Source organism: Schistocerca serialis, chromosome 3, assembly GCF_023864345.2.
Source record: "Schistocerca serialis cubense isolate TAMUIC-IGC-003099 chromosome 3, iqSchSeri2.2, whole genome shotgun sequence".
In the NCBI taxonomy this organism is placed as follows: domain Eukaryota; kingdom Metazoa; phylum Arthropoda; class Insecta; order Orthoptera; family Acrididae; genus Schistocerca; species Schistocerca serialis.
In genome coordinates, this window is record NC_064640.1 from 217,778,618 (window position 1) to 217,800,853 (window position 22,236).

A 22,236-nucleotide genomic window follows, 5' to 3' on the forward strand; every position below is an offset into this window, starting at 1 on the left:
TAATGCTTTAACATTGGTCATCATAAATTTTCTTATGATTTCTACAGATGTCGTTAACTGAAATTTAATTATAACAAGTTGCACCCAGAGTGCTAAATCTTCATGGCTTCTTTGCATTATAACGGCGTACTGCCGTTAACGCTTAAGTTATAGTACAGAAACAATCGAAATATGATGGAGCCAACATGGAGTCCCAAGGGTAGCGAGCGAGTGACGTCACGTGAGCGCTTTCCGATTTCAGCCGAAAGCCAGAAGCATATTGATTTTTCTACGCCCATCCAAGGCCCTCCCGCAACCATAAAAATCAAAAGTTTCGATTTTTGAAAATTTGTGATAAAACTTTCAATGACAAATGACTTTTAATAAAATACTGTTTCGAAATGAACGCTTTTAAAACTTAATTTCTTATAATTAAAAAAAAAATCCTGGAAAATGCCGAACGACATTCCATCACGTTCCGGTCGAAATGAAACCCTGGTTAGAATACTGGGTTTTCAGGTTAATTTATTGGCTCTGAAGGTAATCCGATAAAAATAGGTGTGGGAAACATGCTTTGGTATAGCATAGGAGATGGGGAAAGTAGGGTAGACATACAACTGGAACTGCCTTATGTTGGTAGGAGTTACATCGTCTGGCAGCACTGTCAAGTCCTGTCAAACAGGCGGTAGGGCATTGAGAGTAGTGGATTGAAATTCGAAATTAGGTAAGGTTCTGGGGTAGTTTTCGATATTTACACGTACTCGTGAGACTATTGTGTTATTTAATGTTAGTTGCGTTTTTGTAACGCCTACGTGTGTAAGTGTAAGCATAATGCGATTAACCCTCTCAAAATCGATATTCCGGTGTAAAAGGGCGGGGAGGGGCGGGGGTTGTACTTTATGCTCACTATTTGAAAATATTGTATCTGAGGTGGGGGGGCCGGCCGGCCGGCCGGCCGGCCGGCTGGCCGGCTGTTATTTATGTTCACCTTTTGAAAATATTTTGCTCTTAGTCACATAATTTATATTTTAAAATTCTGAAAAAATATTTATTTTTAAAGAAGTCGTGTACCAGATTCCCAAAATGTTTTTAATTGTTCAATAAAACTTAACCCATAATTTTAAGTCTCAGTAGCAATGACTTTCCAATGAGCGTCATATTAAGTATTTTCAGTTTCAGGGCCCTTCTAGCACTCCAGTGTCTCATTAAAAAGTATGCTGTGAGAAGTCAACAAGAAATAATTAACGAAATTTTTATTTTAAAAAAATGTGGTGATGACAAAGAAGGCCCCCCCCCCTTTCCTCCCTTTTTGTGGTACTGGTTACTGGAAGGGTGTACATATTTCGAAGGTAGAATATGCTAAAAGATATTTTCATAGCCTAGAACCAGTTTATACATCAGTAACTCTTCAAAAAGTCTGTTGTTAATGAGGGAACAACAATTAACAAATTTTGGTTTTATTTATTTAGGGTGATATATGCAATTTAGATTTTCCAGACGTTAAAATATGCAGTTATTACAGGACTTCAGAACAAAGCTCACAATGAAGATTTAGGAAATTATCGCCCAGTTTCCTTGCTGACATCTATTTCCAAAATATTCAAAAAAAGTAATTTACTTAAGAGTAGTTGCACATGTTAAGTGGGAACAATTTATGCAGCATGTCACAGTTTGGATTCCAGAAAGGTTGCTCGACTGAGATTGCTATTTATACAGTTACTCATCATATTGGACAAATCTTAAACAATAATAATAATAATAATGCCAGTTGGTATTTTTTGTGATCTCTCCAAGGCCCTAGATTGTGTAAATCATTATACTCTCTTATAAAAGCTCCTTTTGGCTAAAATCAAAGTGTAGTATCTGTTCTTATTAGCTTAATATCTGATACATCTTGCATCGCAGGACCAGAATATTAAACTCATTTTTGGCTCATGACGGAGTGCTTCAAGTTTTCTGGAACTGATGGCTTTTTACTAAGCTGGTTTGAGTCATACTTGACAAACAAAAGACAAAAGCTTGTGCTGAATAATTCATAATTCAATGTCAGAATTGCATGAGCAGGAATAAAATGATGGTGTTCATTAATGTTAACAGTTAATCATAGGTACAAATCCTGTAAACTGATTCATTCCACATCGTTTCAATAAAAGAGTCATTAAAATGATCTGTACTATATGTAACCTACCCACCTCTACCTATCTCCTCTCCCCCCCCCCCCCCCCTCACCCCATTAATACGTGTTACTAAAAACATGTTGGTGTTATGAGGGTTAAGTGTTACAAATAGGCATTCTTCCCTCAAATGCCTTAAAAAATAAATTGATTTCAGAAAGGAAAGTCATTGTGTATATTGTTTATTGTGCCCACATATGTTGCTTATGCAAATGAACAATGTTCACCTTAGGAAGATGTATCAGACTATCATAAACAATAAATAATAACTTATATTTACGGGTGTTACTGTCGTATGTTAAGACACCATTTAATGAGAGGCTTATTGGAGAACAGTGATATAACTTCTTCCCCGAGAAATGATGAAAAGAAACTTCATGAAGAATTTTTTTTAACACGGTGCTATGTTTTGTGCCAACTTTCAAGAAGCAGTTAATAAAATTAATACAAAGACAAATCAACATTCTGTGTTTGTTAATTAGCTTATTGTGAAAATATCATTTTATTTTCTTCAAGCATACTTCCACAAATTTGTTTTCCTTGTTTCTAACATTCCTTTCACCTTTGTTATTGCATCCGCATTTGCAATTTATTATATTACTTTTTATTGCCCTCCTGCTGATAAACAGATATGTATGAGCTTCCAGCATTCTGAAATAATTGCAGGTCTGCAACGTCTGGTAAACAGTACAATGAAAAACCAGCCAAAATTGCAAATTCCATTTTCTTTTATTTACCTGATAACTAGTTTGTGCCAGAGACCCATTTTAAAATCGTCCTACAGGACAGAAAACCAAATTTACACATGTACAATACAGATATTACCTTATTTTGGAGCACATGCCAGGAAAAACATATTGTTTCAAGACTTATGTAACATAGTCAAAATGGTATTTATGAAAAGACACATACAATATCAAAAATATATACTTATTATGAAGTGAAAATGAACAGTTACAGTGCGTACAGATTACCGGCAGTCTACTACTGTTGCTGTAAGGAAACCTTGGGGAGGTGGTGCTCTATCAGGATATAGGAAACATTTCGTATGCATTACAATGTTCTCCAACCCTCAAAAATACAAGAGTTAATACCATAACAGTGCAAGTCAACAATAAAACTAATACTTTTGAAATCTGTACCAAAAGCAGTCACATACTTAAAATCATTGAACAGTAAAACACAGCAGTGTAACATATTGTGCATATGGCAAAGTTGTATGTCATGTTGGAATGTAAAAATCATTACATGTGAACCACAGTATTAGTATTAAGGAAAAAAGAAATAATAGGACATTGAAAAAAAAAAAAAAAAAAAAATCTGAACTTGCAACCCTTTAGAAGCATAAAAACCTTACCAATAACAATCTTTTAAAACAATTTTTTTCCTGATATGTCCCAGGTAAAAACATACATTAAACCACAAAGTTGTCTTTCATAAAGCACTAAAAATGTACTTGCAATCCTGGTATAAACACATTCATGGACACATATGGTGGGAATGGGGTTGTAAAGAGAGAGGGGTAGGGGGTGGGGTGGAGGGCTGGAGAAACGTGTAGGGGGAGAATGAAAATGGAGCAAAAAAGAGGGAGCCCAGTGGGCAACATAGCAAGAATGTAAATGTGTTATCAGTTGTAGTAAAACACACTTACAGAAATTGGACCAGAAACAACTATTTGCCATTTTTATAATCAAATAAATAAGAACTACCATAGAGTAATAGATTCAACAGAGAAACCATATGCATGTTACTCGGGAGTAATTGGACAAATAATATATGCCAACAAAAAGGAACATAAACAGTTAAAAAAATAATAATAATTTAGTGATGACCACATAATCAACCAGTAAAGCGAGCTCCATAATCTGGTATCCAGTCATACCACATATGCGGTATAAAGGCACAACAAATGCAGAAACCTTGTTATCTAACCAACAGCAGCCTATAGGTACCACAAATAATAGGGCATACTGTAATCAAAAGTTATACTCCTCATATATTGGCAATGGAACACTAATGATGGAAGCACATGATAGACCAATAAGATTTGGAAGGGGGTGGTGGGGGGGGGGGAGAGGAGTTGAGGGGAAGCACCAATTGCAGGTGGTAGTCAGAGGGGTGAAATAGCTGGAAACTGAACTCAGTACTTGACAGTCAACCTGGGGAACAAAATGTCACTGTGAGAATATTAGAAAAGGTGAGACTTGGAGAAGGGAGGGGAGGGAGGCAAATGAGAGGGAGGGAGGCAGGTAGGTATGCAGGCACTTGTTAGGAGTTTGGTGGAAATGATACATCATTTTGGAATAGAGCAAAGAACTGACTAAACCAAATATTGACTTGTTTGTTCAGAACTTTATCTGACTCCCGTATTTTGCTCATAAAAAAGTCTCAAATTCCTCCAAAATTTCTGAGTGTATATTTCTTGGTGCATGATTCCAAACCGTTAGTGTGTTATCTGTAGTACCAACACTCCTCATTTATAAATGCTGTCCAAATGTGGTCCTGTTAGAAGGATCCACATGTAGAACTTGGGATTTTTAAGAGCAAAATAAAGCAGCCAGATAAAGTTTTGGACGAACCACTCAATTTGCAGTTTAGTTTTTGTTTACTGTGTTCCAAAATGATGTAGAGTTCATACTCTCTTCGCCTACCACCAACCCCTTTGTCATTTCTGCCAACCCCTTGGTCACAAACTCTTGTATACCCAGTTCCCCCTCCCTCCTCCACCACTCCATTTCTAATATTCTCATCATGACATTTTGTTTACTGGGTTGACTGTCATATATTGACTTCAGTGTCGAGCATTTTCATCCGTCTGACTACCGCCTGCAACTTGTGCTCCCCTCCCCCTTCCACCCTCCCTTAACTAGTTTATAAAAATAAATTACATGTATTACCATCTGTAGTTCGATTCTTGCAATTACCGGTGGTTTGTCTGGTGCTCCCCATAATTGTTGTGTTCCATTGCTGGTGTACTGAGGAGTACAACTTTTCATTTCAGTGTGCACTATTGTGGTACCTATAGGCTGCTGTTGGTTGGGTAATACAGTTTCTGTATTCATTGTGCCTTTATGTTGCATACATAGTGTGATGTGCATGCCAGATTATGAAGCTCGGATCACTGGTTGATCATGTGGTCTTCACCACTAAATTATTTTTGAGAAATTGTTTAGGTTCCTTTTGGTAGCATATGTTGTCAGAATGATTACTCCTGAGTAATATATGTGTATGGTTTCTCTGTTGAATCTGTTAGTCTATGGCAGTTCTTATTTATTTGACTATAAAAGTGGCAAATACTTGTTTCTGCTCCAATTTCAGTAAGTTTGTTTTACTACTACTAATAACATATTACTTATATTACTTACATTCTTGCTATGTTGCCCACTTGACCTCCCCCCCCCCTCCCCTCCTCCCACCTCCCAATCCTTATGGTGCTCCTTCATCTTCTCTCTCTCTCTCTCTCTCTCCCTCTCTCCCTCTCTCCCTCTCCCCCCCTCTCTCCCCTCCCTCCCTCCCTCCCTCCCTCCCTCCCTCCCTTGTCAACATGATGCAGTACAGCCTCTTCCATTACAGCCTCTTCCATTTTGGATGTGCAGTGTCTCCTTGGAGCATTAGTCATGTCTGCTGAGGATGAAGGTACCCCTTTCTTGAAGCCATTGTGTAATTGTAGCAAAAAGGGTATTTGATGGAGTCAGACGTGCATAACTAGCATTGTGGATTGATAAACGTGATGAACAGCTCTTCCGTTACTGTGAACTTCACCATGTAGAAGGATCGTGTCAGTATATTCTGCAAATGTGCACTCAGCCATGTCGCTCTAATACGTACATATACGTGAATGATGCTCAAACCAAGTCAGGGGTGTAGGACAGATGTCAAATGACAGCCAATCCATCAGCACCCCCCAACATGACTCCCCTGTTGCATAATTACTTATTAAACATGTTATCAAACAGCTGTAGGATGGGAATGGTACATTTCTGGACTTAGGTTCAAATTCAAAATATGATGTACTTGCACCCCTCTAAAAGTCCTAGAAGTTTGTAATAGGAATTTCTGAAAATCCTGTGTAACGACAAAATGGCTGCATCACACACCATTTTCTTTTTTACAAAGAACTCTCACTCAATATTCTATAAATGCCTTTTTCATTGATTTAATGATATATATTTCAGCTAGTGTTTCTGCTAATGACTACAGGAAGATGAAATTTAGATGTCAGTGGTTGCATGATGGGTTCATTGGCTCTTTCTTTTCATACAAGATTATTGTGCATGTGGGAAAAAATTTGATGATCACCCCTACACATCAATCTGAGCCTAGTAAAACAGTTTGTGAAAAATCTTACCCAAAAATGGAAAATATATTTTGAGTTTCTTTGCGAGATGTGTAATAATCTGACAGAACCGAAACTGATAGAGGGTGTAGAGGGAGGAACTGAAGAGGTTAAGGGGGGAGGAGGGCAAACAGCGGTGGGAAGTGGTAGCTGGGAACAGGGGCCACAGAAAGAGGACAGTGTCTGACAGTTTCCCAATTGGCACAACCAATAGATTTGCCTTGCTACCACAGTTAAGTAAGGAAGAGGCTCCAGTAGAAGTAGATGTAGTTAAGATGCAACAGAATTTCACTAGGAAACCAGCTGTTTCAAAAAAAGTAGAAAGTAAGAGGAAAGTTCTGTTGCTAGGTAGCAGCCATGGAAGAGGTGTGGGCCAGATTTTTCAGCAAAAATTAGGTGACAGGTACCAGGTCACAAACTTTTTCAAGCCAAGTGCAAGTCTTAGCCAGGTGGTAGAGGATATAGGTTCCTTGTGCAAGGGATTCACAAAGCAGGATCATGTGATGGTAGTGGGTGGAGTGGGATCAGGGCTACAGCATTGAGTGTGACCTGGTGAAAATAGCCTCAGCAACGACCCATACCAATGTTTGACTGGTGCCTGCTTTCGTGCGGCATGATCAGCCCCAGTTGAACCGCTCTGTCAGGAGGGTAAATATGGAGTTGGATCAGTTGCGTAGGGCGGCCACTTTGTCCGACATTGGACTGGTTCCTGTCGAGGCTATTGATAGGGGGAATTTCACAAGGCATGGCCTACATCTCAATAGGAAAGGGAAGGGTAAACTGGCAGGGTTGTTAGCGAAATCCGTAAGGGGGGACACTAGTACTCATGGATGTACCTCTCTTTTAGGCTAATATCAGTGTCGAATGAGGAGTTCAGGCAGGCAGGTGCTAAAGAGGTCCAAAACTCACAAAATTCTCACAACAGGAAAGTCAATAATAATGTTACCATATTTAACCAAAATATAGGTGGATTATAGAAAAAAGTAGATTCTCAGAAAAGGAAAGTAAAAAATAATGTTACAATTTTTCACCAAAATATTCCGGGATTGAAGAATAAAGTTGATGAGCTCCTGGTTTGTTTAGATGACATTGAATCTAACAATGTAATAGATATACTATGCCTGTCTGAGCATCACATTGTGTCTGATATGGAAAAAGTAAATATCAGTGGTTATAAATTAGCTGCACATATGAGTAGAGAGAATAAGGTGGGAGGAGGAGTTGCCACATATGTCAAAAGTTATCACTGTGTAGAAAGCTTAGATACAAAAAAGTTTTGTCTAGAGCAACATATAGAAGCATGTGCCTGTCAACTTAAACTGAAGGAGGGCTCTTTTATAATTGTAACTGTATATAGGTCCCCTTCAGGAAACTTTCTTTTATTCCTGGAAAACTTGGATGCCTTGTTATTATTTGTGGGGACTTCAATGTTGATTCATTGAAAGAGTGTAATAGGATGAATGACCTGGAAGTCTTGCTCGGTTCTTTCAATTTGACATCTGTCATTAATTTTCCTACTCGGGTAGTAAAGGACAGCAGCACATTGATAGATAACACTTTTATAGACCAAGATAGGTTTAAAAACATAAATTCTTGTCCTGTTGAGAATGGGCTTTCTGATCATGATGCTCAGCTAGTTACAGTATATGACATAGCTCCATTCAGTAATTCAAAACTGCCCTCCAAAGTTGTGCATTCAATTAATGACTCAACAATTAGAAATTTCAGAGAAAATCTTCAGCAGTTAGACTGGGATGAGGTGTACAAGGAACCCGATGCTAATTTAAAATATAACTTATTTCATGATACACTTGTAAGAGAATTGGGAAACTGTTTCCCCAAGAAAGTAGTTAAATCTAATTATAAGAAACTATGCAAAAAACCTTGGCGTACTAAAGGAATAAAAATATCTTGTAACCACAAAAGAGAACTGTATCTAACAACAAGAAAGAGTAATGACCCAGAAACAGCCAAGTATTATAAAAACTACTGTGCTACATTAAGAAAGGTTATTAAAAAAGCCCAGAAGCATGTGCATCATGTCTGAGATTAATACCTCTGATAACAAAATCAAAACAATTTGGAATATTATTACAAGGGAGACAGGACAACCAAGAGTACAGGATGACAGCATCACCATCAAAGCGAATTGAAACTTGATAAACAACAAGCCGGAAGTTGAAAACATTTTGAATAATCATTTTTTAAATGTTGTAGAGAAAATAGGATCTAAATGTTCATTAGAAGAAGCAAGGCAGTTAATGGAAGAGGCCTTACCCACACCATTTGATACAATTGAAATTCCACCCACCTCTCCATCTGAAATTAGGAAGATAATAAACTCTCTCAAGAATAAAAGCTCACATGGGATTGATGGCATTTCCAGCAGGATAATAAAAGCTTGTTCTCAAGAAATAAGTGGGATTCTTAGCCACATATATAATAGCTCTCTGAAGCAGGGTATTTTCCCAGATAGACTGAAGTATGCCATTGTTATAGCGCTGCATAAAAAAGGGGATACGTCTGATGTCAACAACTACCGCCCAATCTCTCTTCTGACTTTCTTATCCAAAATTCTTGAAAAAGTAATGTATTGTTGAGTAGCTTCACACCTTTGTAAAAATAAAGTTTATACAAAATGTCAGTTTGGTTTCCAGAAGGGTTTCTCAACGGAAAATGCTATATATACTTTCACTAATGAAATATTAAATGCTCTGAGTAACCGGAAGTCACCCATTGGGATTTTTTGTGATCTATCAAAGGCTTTTGATTGTGTAAATCATGGAATACTTCTAGATAAACTCAAGTACTGTGGTATGAATGGGACAGTGCTCAAATGGTTTAAATCATACCTAACTGGAAGAGTGCAGAAAGTTGAAATAAACAGTTCACATAATGTGGAAAAAACTGGTGATCTCTCAAACTGGGGAACAATCAAGAATGGGGTGCCGCAAGGTTCGGTCTTGGGTCCTCTGTTGTTCTTAATATATATTAATGACTTGCCATTCTATATTCACGAAGATGCAAAGCTGGTACTTTTTGCCGATGATACAAGTATAGCTATCACACCCAACAGACAAGAATTAACTGGTGAAATTGTAAACGATGTTTTTTCAGTAAATCATTAAGTGGTTCTCTGCAAATGGGCTCTCATTAAACTTTGACAAAACACAGTATATACAGTTCCACACAGTAAATGGAAAGATCCCATTAATAAATATAGACTTTGATCAGAAATCGGTAGCTAAGGTAGAATATTCAAAATTTCTAGGTGTATCCAGTGATGAAGGGTTGAACTAGAAAAAACACACTGAGAACCTGCTGAAACGTTTGAGTTCAGCTACTTATGCTATCAGGGTCATTGCAAATTTTGGCGATGTACATATGAGTAAATTAGCTTACCACGCCTATTTTCATTCTCTGCTTTCGTATGGCATCATATTCTGGGGTAACTCATCATTAAGTAAAAGAGTGTTCATTGCGCAAAAGCGTGTAATCAGAATAATTGCTGGAGCTCATCCAAGATCATCATGCAGACACTTATTTAAAGAGTAGAAATCTTCACTGCAGCCTCACAATATATGCATTCACTTACGAAATTTGTTATCAACAATCCGAACGAATTCAGAAGTAATAGCAGTGTACATGGCTACAACACTAGGAGAAAGGATGATCTTCACTACTCAAGGTTAAATCTAACTTTGGCTCAGAAGGGGGTAAATTATGCTGCCACAAAAGTCTTTGGTCACTTACCTAATAGCATCAAAAGTCTGACAGATATCCATATAGCATTTAAAAGGAAATTAAAAGAATTTCTGAATGACAACACCTTCTACTCATTAGATGAATTTTTGGATATGGAAGAGTGTCATGTAATATTTTGTCTAATGTAATATCTTGTATAGACACCTTTTATTAACCTGACACGTTCCACATCATTACGAAGTGTCGTATTCATGATCTATGGAACAAGTACTAATCTAATGTAATCTAACCCTGACAAATATGAAGAAGCATGTGAATAAGAAAATTGGAGTTTGTCAGTTTGACCTCTAAAATCTGTAATGAAATGTTCAGTTCCAGAATGAGATTTTCACTCTGCAGCGGAGTGTGTGCTGATATGAAACTTCCTGGCAGATTAAAACTGTGTGCCCAACCGAGACTCGAACTCGGGACCTTTGCCTTTCGTGGGCAAGTGCTCTACCATCTGAGCTACCGAAGCACGACTCACGCCCGGTACTCACAGCTTTACTTCTGCCAGTATCTCGTCTCCCACCTTCTTTCAGGAGTGCTAGTTCTGCAAGGTTTGCAGGAGAGCTTCTGTAAAGTTTGGAAGGTAGGAGACGAGATACTGGCAGAAGTAAAGCTGTGAGTTCCGGGTGTGAGTCGTGCCTCGGTAGCTCAGATGGTAGAGCACTTGCCCGCGAAAGGCAAAGGTCCCGAGTTCGAGTCTCGGTCGGGCACACAGTTTTAATCTGCCAGGAAGTTTCATATCAGCACGCACTCCGCTGCAGAGTGAAAATCTCATTCTGGAAACATCCCCCTGGATGTGGCTAAGCAATGTCTCCGCTATATCCTTTCTTTCAGGAGTGCTAGTTCTGCAAGGTTCGCAGGAGAGCTTCTGTAAAGTTTGGAAGGTAGAAGACGAGATACTGGCAGAAGTAAAGCTGTGAGTACCGGGCGTGAGTCATGCTTCGGTAGCTCAGATGGTAGAGCACTTGCCCACGAAAGGCAAAGGTCCCGAGTTCGAGTCTCGGTCGGGCACACAGTTTTAATCTGCCAGGAAGTTTCAAATGTTCAGTTACCATGGAAAGTATTGTCACTTGCTGGTGCAGGAGTTAGTGAATAGAGTCAAACATTTTGGCCAATCAAAATCAAAATGTACATGTTTGTGAGGTTTTTGCAGTCAAAACTATAGAAATTGTAAAAAAATTTAGCTGGTGTGGCCTCTGAGTGGCACAGTTATATTGGGTGCTGTTAGGACAAATGAGAGAGCAAATATAAGGGCATGGACACATCAATCCTACATGATAAAGAGGAGTATTCATGTCTATGCTTCAATAAAACCTATATTTTTATTGAACAATTAAATAACTTTTCATTCCAACTGTGTGTGTTATATATTTTCTAGTTTATAATGAAGTTACCTTTGACAGGCCTGTATTGTACACAACCACCGAAATCCAGTTATGGTTTCAGGGCCAGAAAACAGATAAAGCTATTAATGTAAAAAAATGTGTTAAAAAAAAAAAAAAACAGTATAGCATTTGTCTGTGTAACTGTGGCTGGTGTCAACATTTTCACTCAGTTTAAACCCACACACAGTCTATTCTTTATTACATAAGAAAATGCTTTGCTACCTGTTATTCTCAACATTTTATTTTAATTGAGCTAGGTTTTGGGTTCCAAGCCCATTTCTCATGTTACTGTTTCAAAGATGATTATTTATTGACTTTATTTATTTATTCACATTAATTCATCCATAGTCCATTTAGTGCAATAGTGTCAGACATGTGAGATACATTACAGAAATAATTTATACAAATACAAAAAATTAACAAAGTAGGATAGGATTAGGTGAGGAGAAGGTAGCAAGTCGGCCCTGGTCTAGTTGAAGGAACCATCCCTGCATGCTATAAGTTCAGGTCCCATCTTTTGGTTTGACCTGCCACTTTCCAAATTCTACAGAAGTGCAGGCCATATGGGGAAGGATGTCTTACATGGTGCATGAGTTATTCATAGTGCCCTTAGATTCAATCTACTGAACCTCTTGTCATGGCTTTGCATCTCCACCTCCAATTCAACTATTTTGGTGAGGACACTATCCAGGGTATGTCATCTTCTTCTTTTGTCTCCTGTCCTTCCTTCGCCCCCATGACAATATTGGATTTCTCTGTGCCCAATATCCAGCACAGTAGCCAGTCTGTTGTGGTGGGGCTGTCATGTACCCATTTGGTGGATAGCCTCCTGACAACACAGGGATTGCACTGCTGATGCCTGAGCTGTAAACTCCCCATGTATGCCAAGGAGTAGATGCCTGTCTTCCTGGGGCATCAGGACTCCCGGCATTGGCCACCATGCCAGGTGGCCTTTGCTGTGTCTGGGTGGCACCCGTGGGGAGAGCCCCTGATCAGAGTGGGTGGCATCAGGGCGGATGACCCACAATGAAGCAGATTAAGTCGTCTCTTGCTGGTGACCGTATGACGCCAGCAGTCTCTAAGAAGGGCAAGATCGTGTACAATGCTGACAGATATGACCATAAATCGTTTCCCTCCCTCGCTACACCATGGGAGGAACGTAGGACTGCAGAAAGAAGAACCATATTTGCCTCTGTATTTAATCTACCTATGAAGCCTCAATTTGTTGTTGATCATCGTGAGGATAAGTTTGGGAAAGTGATAGCACTGTCCAAGATGAGAAGTGGTGCAGTCTTGATTCAGACAGCATCCCCAGCCCAATCCCGGGCTTTACTCTCTTGTGACTGGCTGGGTGATATTCCTGTTTCTGTCACACCCCATAAAAGCCTCAACATGGTCCAGGGGATTATTTTCCATCGTGACCTCCTCTTGCAGTCTGATGATGAGCTCCGCACCAATCTAGAATGGCGGGGTGCTCATTTCATCTGGTGCATTTACAGGGGACCCAAAGACAACAGGGCTGTTACTGGTGCCTTCATCCTGGCCTTTGAGGGTGATTCATTGCCTGAAAAGGTCAAGGTGATGGTTCACCGCTGTGATGTTAAATCATATATCCCTCCCCCTATGCGGTGCTGTAAGTGCTGGAAATTCGGGCACATGTCTTCCCGCTCCACTTCCAGCGCCACATGTCGAGACTGGACGTCCACTGCATCCAGAACTCCCTGTGTGCCTCCTCCCACTTGCATCAACTGCGGAGAGCAGCACTCCCCTGCTCACCAGACTGAACAGTACTCCAAAAGGAGCGGAAAATCATGGAGTACAAGACCTTGGACCGGTTGACTTACCACAAGGCTAAACGTAAATTTGAACTATTACACCTGTCCGTTCAGTTGACATCCACAAATGCTGCAGCTACATTACCATTACAAGTACCAGTTGCACCACACTCTGTGTCAGCCCTCCAGGCCTCCAGAATACATCCGCCCCCTTGGTGGTAGGGGGAAAATCTCCTTCCACTGCTCCCAAAGTACGAGGGTCACTCTAAAAGAAATGCATACTATTTTTGTAAAAATAAACTTTTCATTCTGCATATGTGAATGTTTTACAGTGTGTAGATACATCCTTCCCACTTGTTTTCAAACTTAGTTCAACCCGTTCCCGTGAGTGGTGCCATCACAGCATGTCTTCAAGATGGCTGCTACACTTGACACTCGTCAGAAGCAACGTGCTGTCATAGAATTCCTGTGCTGTGAAAACAAGACAGTGGGAAACATCCACAAGAGGTTGAAAAAGGTGTATGGAGATGCTGCTGTCGATCGCAGTACAGTTAGTCGGTGGGCAAGCATGTTACGTGATGAAAGCAGGCACGGCAATATTGAGGATTGTCCTCACAGCGGCAGGCCTCGTACCGCACACACTCCAGAGAGTTAAAGAATTGGTGACTGCTGACAGACACATAACAGTGAATGAACTGTCATGCTACGTTGGGATAGGGGAAGGAAGTGTTTGCAGAATACTGAAAGTGTTGGAGTTAAAAAAGGTTTGTGCCAGGTGGGTTCCCAGGATGTTGACAGTGGCTCACAAAGAAACAAGAAAAACGGTATGCAGCGAACTTTTGGAACAGTATGAGAATGATGGAGATGAATTTCTTGAAAGAATTGTGACAGGTGATGAAACATGGCTCCATCATTTTTCACCAGAGACGGAAGAGGCAGTCAGTGGAGTGGCATGATGCAAATTCACCCAAGAAGAAAAAAAAAAAATTCAAAACCACACCTTCTGCTGGAAAAGTTATGGCTACGGTGTTTTTCAATTCCGAAGGACTCTTGCTTGTTGACGTCATGCCAAGTGGAACCACCATAAATTCTTATGCATATGTGATGACACTGAAGAAACTTCAAGCTCGACTGAGTCGTGTTCGACCACATCAGCAAAAGCAGGATGTTTTGCTGTTGCATGACAATGCATGACCACATGTCAGTCAAAAAACATGGAAGCGATCACAAAACTCAGATGGACAACACTGAAACACCCGCCTTACAGTCCTGATCTGGCTCCATGTGACTATCATCTCTTTGGGAAACTGAAAGCCTCTGATCGTGGAGCAAGGTGTGAAGATGATGACTCCCTTGTGCACGCTACCAAACAGTGGCTCCAACAGGTTGGTCCATAATTTTACCTTGCGGTTATATAGGTGCTGGTTCCAAGATGGCGTAAGGCAGTTGAGAGGGATGGTAATTATGTGGAGAAATGAAAATATTGTTCCTAAAGGATGTATCTACACACTGTAAAACTTTCAAACATGTAGAATAAAAGATGGATTAAAAAAAAATAGTGTGCATTTCTTTTGGAGTGACCCTCGTACCTACTTCATGCGGTACTTTGGATAAGTCCTCCCAGCAAGCCCCTAAAGAGAAGTGAGGGCAAGCAAACAAAGAAGTCTGCTGAGAAAAAGGGTTCTGAGGTGGCCCCAACACCACCACTCCCTACCAATTCTGCACCTGCTGGTCAGGTGGAGATCTCTGCATCCACTGAGGACCTGGATCTCACTGATGCCTCATCCACAGTAGGAATGGATACAAATACTCAGTCGGTGGCAGCAGGTGACCCTGAGGCATAACCTGCCTCCTTGCATGCTTAATGCCTTCCCAGCCTCATGATAACGTCATCCTCCAGTGGAATTGCTGCAGTTTTTTCCACCACTTGGCTGACCTACGACAACTGTTAAGCTTTACACCTTCATTCTGCATTGCCCTCCAGGAAACCTGGTTTCCAGCAATGCGGACCCCTGCCTTCCATGGCTATAGGGGATATTACAAGAACCATAGCGACTATAATCGAGTGTCGGGTGGAGTTTGTGTCTATGTCCTGAACTCAATATGCAGTGAACCTGTACCCTTTCAAACCCCTCTTGAAGCCGTGGCTGTCAGGATAAGGACAACACAGGAAATAACTATCTGCAACATATATCTTCCTCCTGATGGTGCAGTACCCCTGAACACATTGACTGCACTGATTCGACAACTCCCCAAACCCTTCCTACTTTTGGCAGATTTTGACACCCATAACCCCTTGTGGGGTGGCACCGTGCTTACTGGCTGAGGTAGAGATGTTGAAACTTTCCTGTCTCAACTCAACCCCTGCCTCTTGATTACTGGGGCCCTCACACATTTCAGTGTGGCACATACTCGGCCATTGATTTATCCCTCTGCAGCCCAGGACTTCTCCCATCTGTCCACTGGAGAGCCCACAATGACTTGTGTGGTAGTGACCACTTTCCCATCTTCCTGTCACTCCCCCAGGGCCATTCCCCCGGATGTCTACCAAGATGGGCTTTAAACAAGGCAGACTGGGAAGGTTTCACCTCTGCTGTCACTGTTGAATCTCCCCCACAAGATACCATCCATGTGGTAGTTTAGCAGCTTGCTAGAACGATCATTTCTGCGTCAGAAAACACGATCCCTTGTTCTTTAGGGTGCCCCTGGGGAAAGTCAGTACCTTGGTGGTCTCCGGAAATTGCTGAGGCCATTAAAGAGCATCGGCTAACTCTACAGCGACATAAGCGGCATCCTTCCCTAGGGCACCTAATAGCTTTTAAACGGCTCCGTGCCCGCATTTGCCAGCTTACAAACAGACAGAAACAGGAGTGTTGGGAGAGGTCCATCTCAACCATTGGGTGCCATACATCACCTTCCCAAGTCTGGACGGAGATCAGACATGTTTGTGTGTACCAGACCCCGACAGGTGTTACTGGCATTAACATCAGTGGCATGTTATCTACCGATGCAAATACAATTACTGAGCACTTTGCCAAGCACTATGCTCATGCCTCTGTTTCGGAGAATTACCCCCCAGCCTTTCGCACTCTCAAACAGTGGATGGAAGGTAAAGTCCTCATTCATTGTATGTCCCATTTACAGAGTGGGAGCTCCTCAGTGCCCTTCCACATTGCCCCGACACAGCTCCTGGGCCAGATTGGATCCACAGTCAGATGGTTAAACATCTCTCATCTGACTACAAATGACATCTCCTAGTCATCGCCAACTGGATCTGGTGCGATGGCGTCTTTCCATCGCACTGGTGGGAGAGCACCATCATACCAATGCTCAGACCTGGCAAAAACCCACTTGATGTGGATAGCTATCGGCCCATCAGCCTCACCAATATTCTTCTTAAGCTGCTGGAACGTGTGGTGTGTCGGTCATCTGAACAGCCTTTTCCAGACACCAACACCTTGTTGCTGTCTTTTTCTTATTTATGAAAAGCGAATGACACCACTTGGCGACATCATATCCTTGCCACATTATATGAGTGGGGTCTTAGAGGCCCGCTCCAGATTTTTATCCAAAATTTTCTGTTGCTTCCTACTTTCCATGTCCAAGTTGGTGCCTCCCATAGTTCCCCCATACACAGGAGAATGGTGTCCCGCATGGCTCTGTATTGAGTGTATCTCTAGTTTTAGTGGCCATTAATAGTCTAGCAGCAGCTGTATGGCCATCAGTCTCACCCACTCTGTATGCAGACAACTTCTGCATTTTGTACTGCCCCACCAGTACAGGTGTTGCTGAGCGGCACCTACAGGGAGCCATCCACGAGGCGCATTCATGGGCTCTAGCCCACGGCTTCCAGTTTTCGGTCACAAAGTCGTGTGTTATGCACTTCTGTCGACGCCGTACCATTCATCCGAAACCAAGAACTTTACCTTACTGACAATCCCCTCGCTGTAGTGGAGACATATTGATTTTTAGGACTGATTTTCGATGCCAAATTGACTTGCCTTCTTCACCTTCGTCAGCTTAAGTAGAAGTGCTGGCAGCATCTCAATGCCCTCCGCTGCCTGAGCACCACCAACTGGGGTGCAGATTGCTCTACACTGCTGCAGCTCTACAGAGCCCTTGTTCTAGCCTGCTTTGACTATGGGAGTCTGGTTTATGGTTCATCGGTGCCCTCAGCATTGCGTTTACTCAACCCAGTGCACCACTGTGGCATTTGACTAGCGACAGGAGCTTTTAGGATGAGTCTAGTGACCAGCATCCTGGCAAAGGCTGAAGTCCCACCATTGCAGGTCAGGCATGCACAGCTGCTCACCAGTTACATTGCACACATTCGTAGTTCCCCTGCACATCTGAATTACCATCTCCTTTTCCCACCCACAGCAGTTCATCTCCCATATCGGCAGCCCAGGTCAGGGCTTACATTTGCAGTTCACATCTGATCCCTTCTATCTGAACTGGAGTCCTTGCCTTTACCACCTATACTCAAGGTCCATTCGCATACACCTCCATGGTGTACACGTAGGCTGTGGCTTTTCCTGGACCTTTCACATGGCCCAAAGGACTCGGTTCACCCCGCAGCTCTCTGCTGTCACTTCCTCTCGATTCTTGACATGTACTGAGGCCATGAAGTGGTTTACACCGATGGCTCGGTGGCTAATGGTCATGTCGGCTTCGCATATGTCCATGGAGGACATATTGAACAGCATTCCTTGCCCAATGGCTGTACTGTTTTCACTGCAGAGCTGGTGGCTATATCTCGTGCTCTTGAGCACATTCGTTCATGCCCTGGGGAGTCGTTTCTTCTGTGTACTGACTCCTTGAGCAGCTTACAAGCTATTGACCAGTGCTACCCTCATCATCCTTTGGTAGCGACCATCCAGGAGTCCATCTATGCCATGGAACAGTCTGGTCGTTCAGTGGTGTTTGTGTGGACCCCAGGGCACATCGAAATCCCAGGGAACAAACTTGCTGACAGGCTAGCCAAACAGGCTACACAGAAACCGCTTATGGAGATCAGCATTCCAATAACTGACCTGCGTTCACTTTTACGCTGCCAGGTTTTTCGGCTTTGGGAGACGGAATGGCATAGTCTCAGTACACACAACAAACTGTGTGCCATTAAGGAGACTATGAATGTGTGGCAGTCCTCCATGTGGGCCTCTCGCAGGGACTCTGTGGTTCTCTGCCGGCTCTGCATTGGCCTCACTTTGGCGACCCACGGCTGCCTCTGCACCGTGAAGACTAGCCTCAGTGTCGATGCGGCACCCAGTTGATAGTGGCCCATATTCTGGTGCACTGTCCCACTTTGACTGCCCTGCGATGGAATCTTCTGTTACCGGACTCGTTGCTGCTAATTTTATCTGACAACGCCTCATTGGCTGATTTAGTTTTATGTTTTATTTGTGAGGATGTGTTTTGTTATTTGATCTAAGTTTTAGTGCATGTCCTTTGCCCCTCTGTGTCCTCCACCTTAGTGCTCGTAGGGTGGAGTTTTTAATGTGTTGCAGAGTGGCTGGCTTCTCCTTTTTATTCTCATGGTGAGCCAGTCGTGGTAATCTGTTTTGTCGTTTTAATCTCTTCTACCTGTTTCTTGTGTTTCTGTGGTTTTCTTCTCCCCTTTTGACCATTTAAGTGTTTGTTGCCCTTCTGTCATTCTTGTGGTTTTTCCTTTCTCTCTGTTTTATGTTGTCAGCTTCACTTGTTTTATTGTCACCCTTGTGGCATTGTTTTATTCGGAACAAGGGACCGATGACGTAGCAGTTTGGTCCCTTCCCCCCCTCTTTTAAACCAACCAACCAACCAACCAACCCAGTACATTAAGACTGGTATAGCCATCTCACTCAGAACATGACTGAGAGGAGAATCACAAATACATTGTCTACATTGTGTGGTATAGCCATCTCACTCAGAACATGGCTGAGAGGAGAATCACAAATACATTGTCTACATTGTGACTGCAACATGCAAAGGAAGTAAATCAATGAAAAAGACAATTTGAAAATGAATGTACTTCTGAAAAAGTGAAAACACATGATTTCATTAGATAACACTGTTTAAAAAATAACACATGAAAACCTGTCAACACTATATCCATCACAAGTAGGTTAGCATCATATCACTTCATGGAGGTGTATTGCACTGTGAAACAAAGGGAACAGAAACCAATGTCTGAAACAGTCTTTCGCAAAGACAACCACATCATCCATCCATCAGTTAACAGAATCAAAAGTACTCAACAATAAATGTGGGCCTAGTAATCCTGTTAGCTAACAGACTCGTTTACATTCTAGAAACACTTCTCAACAAGCAATGATTTTAACTCTGCTCTAAAAGCCTTTTCCATTTCAAACCTGTTTATGTATGTTGGCTGTACACTGTAAAGAATGATACAAATGTAGCTCGCATGTCTTTGAGTGTGGTTTGTTTTAGCTTGCTCTATTAATTAATTGATTAATTTCTTCTGAAACAGTCTACAATCAGCAAATAAATGAGGAATGATTCAGAGTACAATACCTTACAATGTACAACAAATAAACTAAATGATGATGCAAGGCAGTAATTATGTAATATTTAATCTGGATTACAGTTTAAATATGTAGAATCTAACTACAGTAAACTTGACAGTATTTAAGGATGGGCATGCATTATACAACTGAAAGGCACAGGGTTCATAGGCGAGTGAGAGAGGTCAACCACATTATCATTTAACTATACTTGTAATAACCAGAAGTGGTAAGAAATCTGAGTCTTTCTACAAATCTGAGTGTTCATTTGGGTGCCCTACAGCATTTTGTATGTTCGTACTATTTTATTTTGCTTCTTGGTATTCTACTGAAATATTCCAATGATGTCAAGTGCTCCAGATGTCCACCACTGATCTTGGAGTCAGGAATTTTCACAGTGGAAAGTGCAGGTTGGAATATCAACAATGTCAGGAAAACGATGGTGCTAATCACCTTTAAGATGATACACTGAGTTGCAGACAGTGCTATGAAGAGACTGTTGCACATTTAGCTTTTGGCTAAAGCCTTCTTCAGAAAAACACTTGTTTAATTTCTCTTGGTTGGGGACAGCACTTCTCTAATAATTTAATTGATTTGCAGCACATAACCATCTCTAATATTTCTGAGCAACCAGATATTGAAACTAGTGTTCAGTATGTGAAAGAGGCAAAAGGATATTGTGAAGACCAGAAAGATATTTGATTCTGGAGGGGATTATGTTCAGCTTGGATATATTTAGTCTCTTAATGTGGAAGACTATTACAATATAATGAAATTTTAATTGGGTTTGGACATAACATATTGTCATTTAAGAAACAATAATACACAACTGGTTTTTTCCAGATTTTAGTCAGTTGGCATAGTTGACACAAAACACTTGCTGTTACCATGGGAATGACAAATTTTCAATTTTTTATGTTTAGAATGAAGCCACAACAATACTGTGTAAGTCAAACACGGGTAATGAATTGTAAATTCAGCACTTTAACTGAATGAAACTTCACATAACAGGAGTACAGGGAGATCTGAGGCTTCTTGAGGACAAAACTGTTGTCCATAGGGTCTTTGCAATGTCAGAAAACTCTAGTGAAATGCAGGAAGACCAGAGGTGGTGCTAGCCAGGGGGGTTAACTGCACTGGCTCCAGGAGAGTTGCTGAAGGCCAAGATTCAATTAGGTAGTCATCCTAATTTCAGCATCAGAGGGAATTGCCAAGATAGTACCCCTATCCCAGTGATGAATACATTAGAGCCATCCATGAAGCAGACTTGCAAAGCATTGGCAGTTATTGCAGTGGCTTTCCACTACCAATCCTCTCAAAAATAAATCTCCGTGATCATACACTACTTTAAAGTGAGCAAGATTTCTTTCTTGGTGAGTAGATCTTTTGGAACATTATCCGTTTCCTTCATCTGAAGCTTTGACTCGGGAACTGCTTTCTAATCTGAAGAGATACGTCAAAAGCAATAACAGCATGCTGTGACTCTGTACACTTTTGCGTTGATGCTGTATTGTTTCTTCAACAATGATATAAAGATTGAAATTCTTCTTCACTAGTTGCAAATTACTTTAAGACTAAGCCTATGGTATACTGATGTTAAAATCATCAAATAACTCTGTGTATGTGGGCAGCTCTCATAAAGTCATTGAAATTTCCGATAAAGTTTCCTGCCTCAAACAAATATTTTCATGTGGTGAAAATAAACTACAGGGCTTAGCGAGGAATGTGTGTGAACTTATTTTCACTGGTTAATGATGTAATAGTGTCACAAACAAGAAGTTTTGTTTTCTCTGTTTCAGGTGTCTCCTCTTTAAGTGTTGATTAAAAAAAAAAAAAAAAATGATGCAGTACAAATCAGCTCCGAGGACCAGTAAGTACCTCACTGGAATACTACTTGTAGTGTACTTTGGTCTGTAGCTTTGGGTACACCTTAAATAAGTTACACTGGTCACTATTCTAATGGAACTGTTATTTGAAAATATGAAGAACACTTATTTGTGGGTGAGGTGTCACTGTGTTAAAAAGAGTGGGCTCAAAATCAAGGGAACTGGGTTCAGATCTAATCCAATCATTCTCATTTGAGTTTTGCATTGTTTTTCTAAAGCTGTTCAGCCAAATACTGGATGATTCCTTCATGAAAACCATTGTCTGTTCTTTTTTGAACAACTGCTTGAACCTCAGTAAGTCTGGAACCTCAGGTCATGGTGAAAGAGACATTAACACCCAATAAAAAATCTGCCATTCATGTTTGTCACTTAATAATGTAAGAGGAGAACTGTGCCATAGCTTGCTTTTTGGTGCAGTACTTCCATACCTTGTAATGACAGAAAG

At 41.1% G+C, this 22,236-nt stretch overlaps 1 protein-coding gene and 1 pseudogene across 2 annotated transcripts in view; both read left to right on the forward strand.

Moving 5' to 3' along the window:
- Window positions 1–637: 637 nt before the first annotated feature.
- LOC126469949 (cullin-1-like) overlaps window positions 638–22,236 on the forward strand; it is a 233,353-nt gene continuing 211,754 nt past the window's right edge. Inside the window, exon 1 of one of the 2 annotated variants that reach the window (XM_050097359.1) lies at window positions 638–703. The gene's annotated coding sequence lies outside the window, so the exon portion shown is untranslated. Of the gene's footprint in view, window positions 704–21,758; window positions 21,776–22,236 lie in introns of those variants that run through there. The other variant, XM_050097358.1, reaches the window with a different exon arrangement.
- On the forward strand, window positions 1,799–1,981 carry LOC126472220 (U2 spliceosomal RNA; annotated as a pseudogene).